A 7,971-nucleotide genomic window follows, 5' to 3' on the forward strand; every position below is an offset into this window, starting at 1 on the left:
GGCGCTAACACGTTCTCGAGCGCAAGAGCTCGCAAAGAAACTCGACTGTACTCCGATAAATGAGCAAGCACCGAACCATTCTCCCGACCAGCCGGGGGATCCTTGCAGGAAAACTGACCCATCTAATCCGCATGAGCATGACCATGAAGGTGTTCCCGAACCAGCGGTAGCTCATGAAATTCAAGGAACTGCCGATTGCTTAGAGAATGGGGCACCAGGAACCAACGCGAAGGGTTCGACAATAACACCTGCTTCGACTTGTTGGGAGGAGTTGACTAAGGTTGATAGGAAAGGAATCATTGCAGAACAGAAAAGCGACCCATCATTAAGAGCTCTAAGCAATAATGTGAAAGAGGGAGTCGCCAGAAAGAACATCAGATTTCACGAAAAATCAGGGCCTCAGTACCGGAAATACTCCGACTCAAAGGGACGTGCATATGAGCAACTCCTGGTGCCTGAGAAGAACCGGCGGCAGCTTCTAGAGCTCGCACACGGAAATGCATGGGCGGGCAACCTGGTCATAAAGGAAACAAAAGCTAGATTAGCCCTCGAATATTACTGGCCTCGCTGCTGGAAAGATGTGGACAGCTTATTAGATCTTGCGACACCTGCCAGCGGTTCGGCAAGTCGACGGATAAATGGAAAGCGGCCATGACACTTGTTCCTATCATTATAGAGCCCTTTCGGCGTCTTGTAATAGATACTGTCGGCCCACTGCCAGCGTCGAAATCTGGTTGTCGCTACATGTTTACGTCACTGTGCCTGGCAACCAAATTTCCCGAGGTTATTCCCTTGAAGGAGCTAAGTTCCGCATGTGTTGTTGATGGCCTTTTTTCAATTTTCTCTCGCGTGGTGTTCCCTGCAGAGATACAAAGCGATAACGGGAGCGTGTTCACAAGCTGATTGATAACAAAGTTCTTTGAACTGTGTGGGATTAAAATAATCCGCAGTTCCATTCACAAACCTCAGTCAAATCCAGTCGATAGTATGCACTCGTGCTAAAGCGGATACTTAGGTCTGTGTTTTGAGCATAAGGGAGTTTGCGAAGGCTGCATTCCAGCAGCACTCTTTGAAATGAGATCCGTCCCCCATGAAAGCACAGGATTTCGCCCCGCTGAACTAGTCTACGGGCATGACTTGAGGACCCCATTCCGCATGCTAAAGGAGTCATGAGAGAGTTACGGAGAGGATCCCTGTGAAGTGGAATACGTCCTGAAGCTACTGGAAAGACTTGCGAAAACCAGAGACCTCGTGGAAGCAAATTTCAGAGCAGCGCAGTCACTGTCTAATGTGTACTACGACAAATCTGCACGTGTGGCCGCCGCGGTGGCTGCGTGGTTATGGCGCTCGGCTGCTGGCCCGAAAGACGCTAGTTCGATCCCGGCCGCGGCGGTAGAATTTCGATGGAGGCGAAATTCTAGAGGACCGTGTACTGTTCGATGTCATTGCACGTTAAAGAACCCAAGGTACTAGAAATTTCCGGAGCCTTTTCTCTACGGCGTCCCTCATAGCCTGAGTCGCTTTGGGACGTTAAACCCTCATAAATCTTAACCAAACAAATCTGTACGCAAGCGCACCTTTCAACCTAGCGACCAGGTGATGTTGCTGCATCCGTCATAAAGGAACAAGCTTGAGGTTCAATGGGAAGGGTCAGCTAAGGTGGTGTCCAAGCTTTCGGACACAAACTATGAGGTAAAATTTAAGAACAAACACAATCGGGTAATCCACAGTAATCTGATGAAGCCTTATGTGCAGCGTGAGGCCATGGTTAAGAAGGCGCTGAACATGGCAGAGGAAGAGATCTCAGACATATCTTATGTCCCACATGAGGACGAGCAAGCAGCGAATGAGCTGCTAAATTCAGTCGACAGAGAGCCACGTTTGACGGAAAGTCAAAGGGGAGACATGAAAAATGTCATCCGCAACTTTGAGGCGGTGTTTTCAAACAAGCCAGGAAAAACAACCCTCGTCGAAAACGACATTCAGCTGTCCAGTGAACAGCCAATCAGGAGCAAACCGTACCGTGTCTCTCCAAGAGAAAAGGAAATAATTGAGAAGGAGATCCGCCCAATGTGCGAACTTGGCGTCATAGTGCCCTTCAAAAGTAACTATACGTCACCAATCATTATTGTAGAGGTTCCAGGCAAGGATCCGAGACCTTGCGTGGGCTACCGGAGACTGAATTCAATCACAGTGGACCAGACCTACCCCATTCCGAACATCAAGAAGAGGGTTGAAACAGTCGCTAAATCAGAATATATATCCATGCGGGATTTAATTCGTGTTTACTGGCAGGTGCCACTCTCTGAGCGCGCCAGCAGGTACGCAGCATTCGTGTCCCCCGCGGGCACTTGTCGCCCTGTAATGTTGAGCTTCGGCTTGAAAAATTCTCCGTACTGTTTTTCAAAGTTAATTGACGAAGTGCTGCGGGGACTTGCAGATTTCGCTCTCCCCTACCTTAACGACGTGGCCGTTTTCTCACAAAACTGGCAGGAGCACATTGAACACCTGCGTATTGTGTTGAGCCGACTGCTTGATGCTGGTTTAACGGTAAGGACTAGAAAACGCCACCTAGGGTGCGCCGAAGTGAACTATCTTGGGCACGTGGTTTTACGAGGCCAACGCAGACCTGCAGAACTTAAAGTGGCTTCAGTGGTGGAGTACCGTTGCCCAACCACAAAATCGGAACTCAGGGCTTTTCTTGGCCTAGCAGGCTATTATCAGCATTATGTAAAGGGCTACTCTGATTTAGCCTGCCCCCTGGCCGACGCGCTGAGAAAAAGTGAGCCCACCAATCTTTCTTGGAAGCAAAAGAAAGAGAAGGCATTTCAGAGTCTGAAAACTGCCCTAAGCGAGCGCCCAATACTGGCAGCGCCAGATTTCTCCAAAACCCTTCATCATACAATGTGATGCAAGCGACCGCTGGTTAGGCGCTATTCTTTGCCAGGAAAGCGGTGGCAGGCACGCACGGCCTGTCCTTTACTTGAGCCGCAAGCTCAGCACGCGGGAAAAGGCGTATAGCACGTTTGAAAAAGAATGCGCATGCCTCGTTTGGGCTAATGACAGACTGGCATGCTTCGTCTCCGGGTCCCGTTTCACAGTAGAAACGGACCACTGCACTTTGACTTGGCTGCACATTATATCGCCCAAAAATGGTCGTCTAATGAGGTGGAGCCTGGCACTCCAGCCCCACAGCTTCGATGTTCGCTACAAGAAAGGCAGGCTCCACACAAATGCCGACGGGCTAAGCCGAGCCTTTTAGCTGGTAAAGATTTTATTAAAAGAGGATGTCCCAAAAACTTTAGTTTTGGAGATTTATTTCATATTTTTTTCCTAAAGGGAGAGCGTATATCTCCCTCTTTCTTTGCAGTATTGTTGTTCATAATCAGGTAACATACCTAGGAGTACGTTTTCCTTATTTCGTCCAGGATACGTAAGAGCGAGTGGTGTAACGTGCCTTGACTCTGAGGTATTGGGGCGGGAAAAATTGAACGCCACGTCGGCCAAATGCAGTCACCTATTACCGTACCGCCTGGCCTCTAAGCACCAACCTGATTTCATTTAGCGAATTTTTTTTCCTATCCAAGTGCGTCTCGAGCGGGAGCGCACGCCTTGGACAGGTGCCCTGTCTAAACTACTCGTCGGGAGACACCATGTGTTCATTCAGGCAAAACATTTCATCTATTCAAATTTTAGTTGAAGTTTTTTTTTGCTAAGTGCAGTTTTGGCCCTGTGTTTTGGTCTGGCGGGATTAGTGAGATCTGAAGGCACTTGCTTTTGTCGTGTGTGGTTTCGCGTCTGTAATTCCTTTTGGCTAGCATTGCATAGAATTTCCCAAACGGCCATCTGACGAGTTGAAGCGATGCCGAGCTTCGGCACTGAAGGTCATCCGAAGACTCCCAGAGCATCTGGTTCCTGGCACGCCCAGTCAGCCGAGCTACGTGCGAGCAGTTCATCTTCCGTGCGCAATATATGGCAGCGGAGATGCTGTTGTGCTCGCGCTTCCTTCCTGCTGTGGAGTTCGGCGAAGTTGGGCATGGGAGGATTCCCTGAGGATCACCGCGATGGTGAGTGGGCCCTCTGGGGGAGACGTGGCTGCAGGTATGCCGAAAGCAGCGACGACCGTAGCGTCCTCACGTACTCGTTCCGGTTCTCCGACGACGAAGTGCCGGATCAGTGTGGTCCCCTTCGGTCACGCTGGGGTTGAACAATTGCCCCAGTGCCACACCTTCGACAGAGGTTCCGCGTTCTGGTCATTAGTACAAGATCTTTCAACCCCTGCTGGGAGACAGCCTGCATTCCTGTGTCATGCAAGCGCCTTCCGGGTCAACGTGGAGGTGGTCCGGACACACGTGCGCGCCCACCTGGAGGCCGCGTGGAAGATAACGTGACCAGGTCCTGTTCCCTTTCCCTGTGTATCGTATCCCGTCGGGCTTCAAGCGACAAGCTGATAAGCCGAAGGGACGTTACCCTTTTGTATGTATAAAAGCAAGTGCAAAATAAAGATTGGGGGATTCGTGCCGTGGCACTGGGCTAATGCTGGTCTCGTCGGTCAACCCAGTCGACATGAAGACATTATATGGTGTCATAAGTGCCTTGACCGTGCCGCCTCCGTGTCGTCTGAACAAAGCGTGCCACTGAAAGAAGACACTCAAGATGGAACTTGTTTAGCCACCGGAGCCATTGTGGTTGGAAGGATACATAGGCTAGCATTGGACGCTGTTCAAACAGCGTTTTGATTTATGCCTGGCTTCAACAGAGTTTCCTGGTATTCTAAGACCACTCCGTGCTGTTGAGTTGGAAACGCAGCTTTTCTGTCATGATCCGCTCAGTGTCGAGGTAGTCCAAGTGTGTGAGGTACACCAAGGTCTCTCGCATGTTCTTGTACAGTTGGATGGCATCTGTGTCCTTCATGAACTGCCGCACCACTTCACCCTGCTCGTTCTCAACAACAATCACCTCCTCAGGCTTAGCCATCCAACCAATCATGATGTACCGCAACTTGGTGAGGATGGGTCCGTACAGGAGCCGACGTGCTGACTGGGGCGACTCGGGGCTGCGCCTGGCAGGCTCGCCGCCTCCCACGTACAGAGGGGCACCCGTGCCCAGGCCGTACGGGATCTCCCGGTATAGGTCCGAGGCCAACGCGTTCCAGTACTCGAGACAAATCTTGAAGATCTCCACCTCCTCCACCTCCGAGATGAGCAGCAAGTAGTACAGGGCCGCATGCAGCACCTCCAAAAGGTCGGCACGCTTCTCAATCAGTGCGCCATGCTCCTTGAGGTAGGTGCACAGAAACAGGCTCAGATTCTGGATGAACTTCTGCTCGTCATCCTGGCCGTTGGCGTAAGCGTCCTTGATGATGGTAGCAGGCGGCAACATGTCCAGTTGTGCCATGGTCTGAGTGAAGAGCAGGACAAACATCTAATCGTAATGCGACGCATTGACGCCGCTGATCTCCGTCAAGCACTTCAGCGTCACATTCCCGGAAGAGCGGAACATTCAGGAACTTGTAGATGAGTGTTCTGATGAGCTTTGTCTCAAAGATGTAGTCCAGCGGGATCCAGTTGAGAAACCGGAGGAGCGTCTCAAGGGTTGCATGCACGAGGAGAGCATTCTGGGAGTTTTCCATGACAAACTGGCAGAGCTGGAAGATGTGCGAGAACTCGTTGCACATGGTGTCCTTCATGTGCTTCGCTTTGGCCTACGTCATCTGGCCGCTCGAGAAGTCAAACACCTCCTCCCTGAGCAGCTTGAGGATGATCATGTTGTTCTGGCAGAGGGTCTCATTAGTCTTGCTGGCCCCGACAATGTCGCTGAATAAAGATGGCCAGTTCTTGGGCCACTCTCTCTTCAGGATCTGAACGAGGATCATGTTAAGCTTGTTGAGCTAGACGCGCTCGCGCTCGATGCCCTCCGGGTCCGAGGACGTCTTGATGATGCGGCCCACAATGTACTTCTTGATACCCTCACACTGGTTGCGTGGCAGCACCCAGCACCGGGTCTTGATGACATTCTCGAGGATCTGCAGCGCATAGTAATTAGTCTGCTTTTTTTTGGAGAACTCAAGGATGGTGTCCACCCGTGTCCACGCCTTCGGGCGCTCCTTCAGAGGGGTCAGCACCTCCTAGGCCAACCGTTGCTGGGGACCTTCGCCAGTGTACATGCAGAAGACGACGCTGTCCAGCAGGTTGATGTCCAACCTCTGGGAGAAGTCGAGCAGGCGAGCCGCCTGCTTCGACAGCGCATTCATGCTGCCGTTTACTGGCGTCCCAAACGGCGTGAGAGGTTGCTTCATCCCATCAACTTGCTCCGACATCAAAGAGAGATCAATCTATTTTCCTCGTTTCTCTTTCAGCGTAGCGTGAAGCCCCCGCAAAAAATTATCTCACGCACACTAATACGTCCAGGGCACAGGTCCAGCCTCACACATGAAGACACAACATTTTTTTTCGCACAATGATGCGCTGCTTCGCAAGCACACACACGGTGTATTACTCACACTCGGACAGATTCAACGAAGACCGCTTTGCAGCTGAGCATCGCTGGAGAAGAAGCCATCGAGGTGAACAATACTTTCTCCTACCAGGAAAGCGAGGCCAAGAACGACTACGCCATGGTAGTCAAAAAAGTCGACGCCTACTTCGCTTCCCAAGTCAATGAGATACATGAACGTTGCATGTTCCGGAGCCGAATGCAGGAGCCCGGTGAGCCTTTAGAAAGTTTTATACGAGGTTTGAAGACTAAAGCACGATCGTGTAACCTCGGAGCGCTAGCGGAGTCCATGATCAGAGACCAGATTGTTATTGGCATGCATGATGCAAAGACTCGAGAGAAGCTTCTCGCCGACAACCAGTTAACGCTACGAAAAGCAGAAGAGCTGCGTCTGAGAGCAGAAGCAGCGTCAGCACATCAGGAAGTGTGGCTTAGAGAACAAAAGCAAATTGATCCTGTACGCAAGATAAGAGCCGGTTCCAGTGAGAGGCTGCAAGCGCATTCTAAATGCCGAAACTGCGGGAGGACGCATGGCCCACAAAGTTGTCAAGCATGCACAGCTTCAGTCCCGTGCCTGGCCGGTGTCGGCGCTCAACGAAGGAGACGTCGTGAGAGTCCAAAGCGTACATGGGCCACTAAAGCACAGGTCCTGAAATCGTCAACATACCCCAGGTCCTACCACGTGGTGACGGAGGAGGTGTTTGCAATCGCAAACACCTGTTGCCGACGGGAGAACACTCCCGACTCGACTTGAGCCACGTAAACGATGAAGGGGAACCGGAGTGCGTGAGTTCAAGTGCGACCGTCAATGACGCAGCTAACAGCACCGCAGCTGCACCTGCCTTGCCGCACAGTGTGCCTTCAAAGCCAGGCCCGCGGAGGTCGCAGAGACAGACAAGAGCACCACGAAGACTAGAATACGACCAGAACTTTGAACAAATTTCTTGAGTTCGGTGTGCTCATATTTTCGCTTGTTACTTTCTATTACAAGTTGTAACGTTTCAAAAGTTTGTCATGGTCAATTTGTAAATAACTGCATAGTTTACTTCCTTTCTTTCGCTGCAACAAAAGAGTATGTATCGTATTGCGCCTGGCTTCAAGCGACAAGAGAGCCCCCCCCCCCCCCCCCACCTCTTGAGAGATACCAGAAACTCCCGCTAAAAAGCTGTCTTTACTGAGAAGCACTCTCAATTGCCCGTACTTGTACATTATGTAAATAGTCCTTGTATAAAGTTTTCCAACTTTTCTTCCTCCGTCCGTCTTCGTCTCTTCTCCGGCCCAGTCACGATACCTGAATACCAACAACTGGTGGCAGCGGTGGGATGCTGCTACCTGAATCCCAACACCATCCGTTGTCAATACAGGCACAGTCACTCTTCCTGAGGCTCTAGGCTTTAGAGATAACAATTGTCGTTTGAATAAATCTGGGGTCGAAATTAGCAAAAAGCGATCGTAAGATTGGCGGTTCAAAAACAA

General features: G+C 51.0%; 1 pseudogene; it reads right to left on the reverse strand.

Moving 5' to 3' along the window:
- Positions 1-4,773: 4,773 nt before the first annotated feature.
- On the reverse strand, positions 4,774-6,319 carry LOC144100539 (exportin-1 pseudogene; annotated as a pseudogene).
- Positions 6,320-7,971: the final 1,652 nt, after the last annotated feature.

This window comes from Amblyomma americanum, chromosome 8 (genome assembly GCF_052857255.1).
Source record: "Amblyomma americanum isolate KBUSLIRL-KWMA chromosome 8, ASM5285725v1, whole genome shotgun sequence".
Lineage (NCBI taxonomy): Eukaryota > Metazoa > Arthropoda > Arachnida > Ixodida > Ixodidae > Amblyomma > Amblyomma americanum.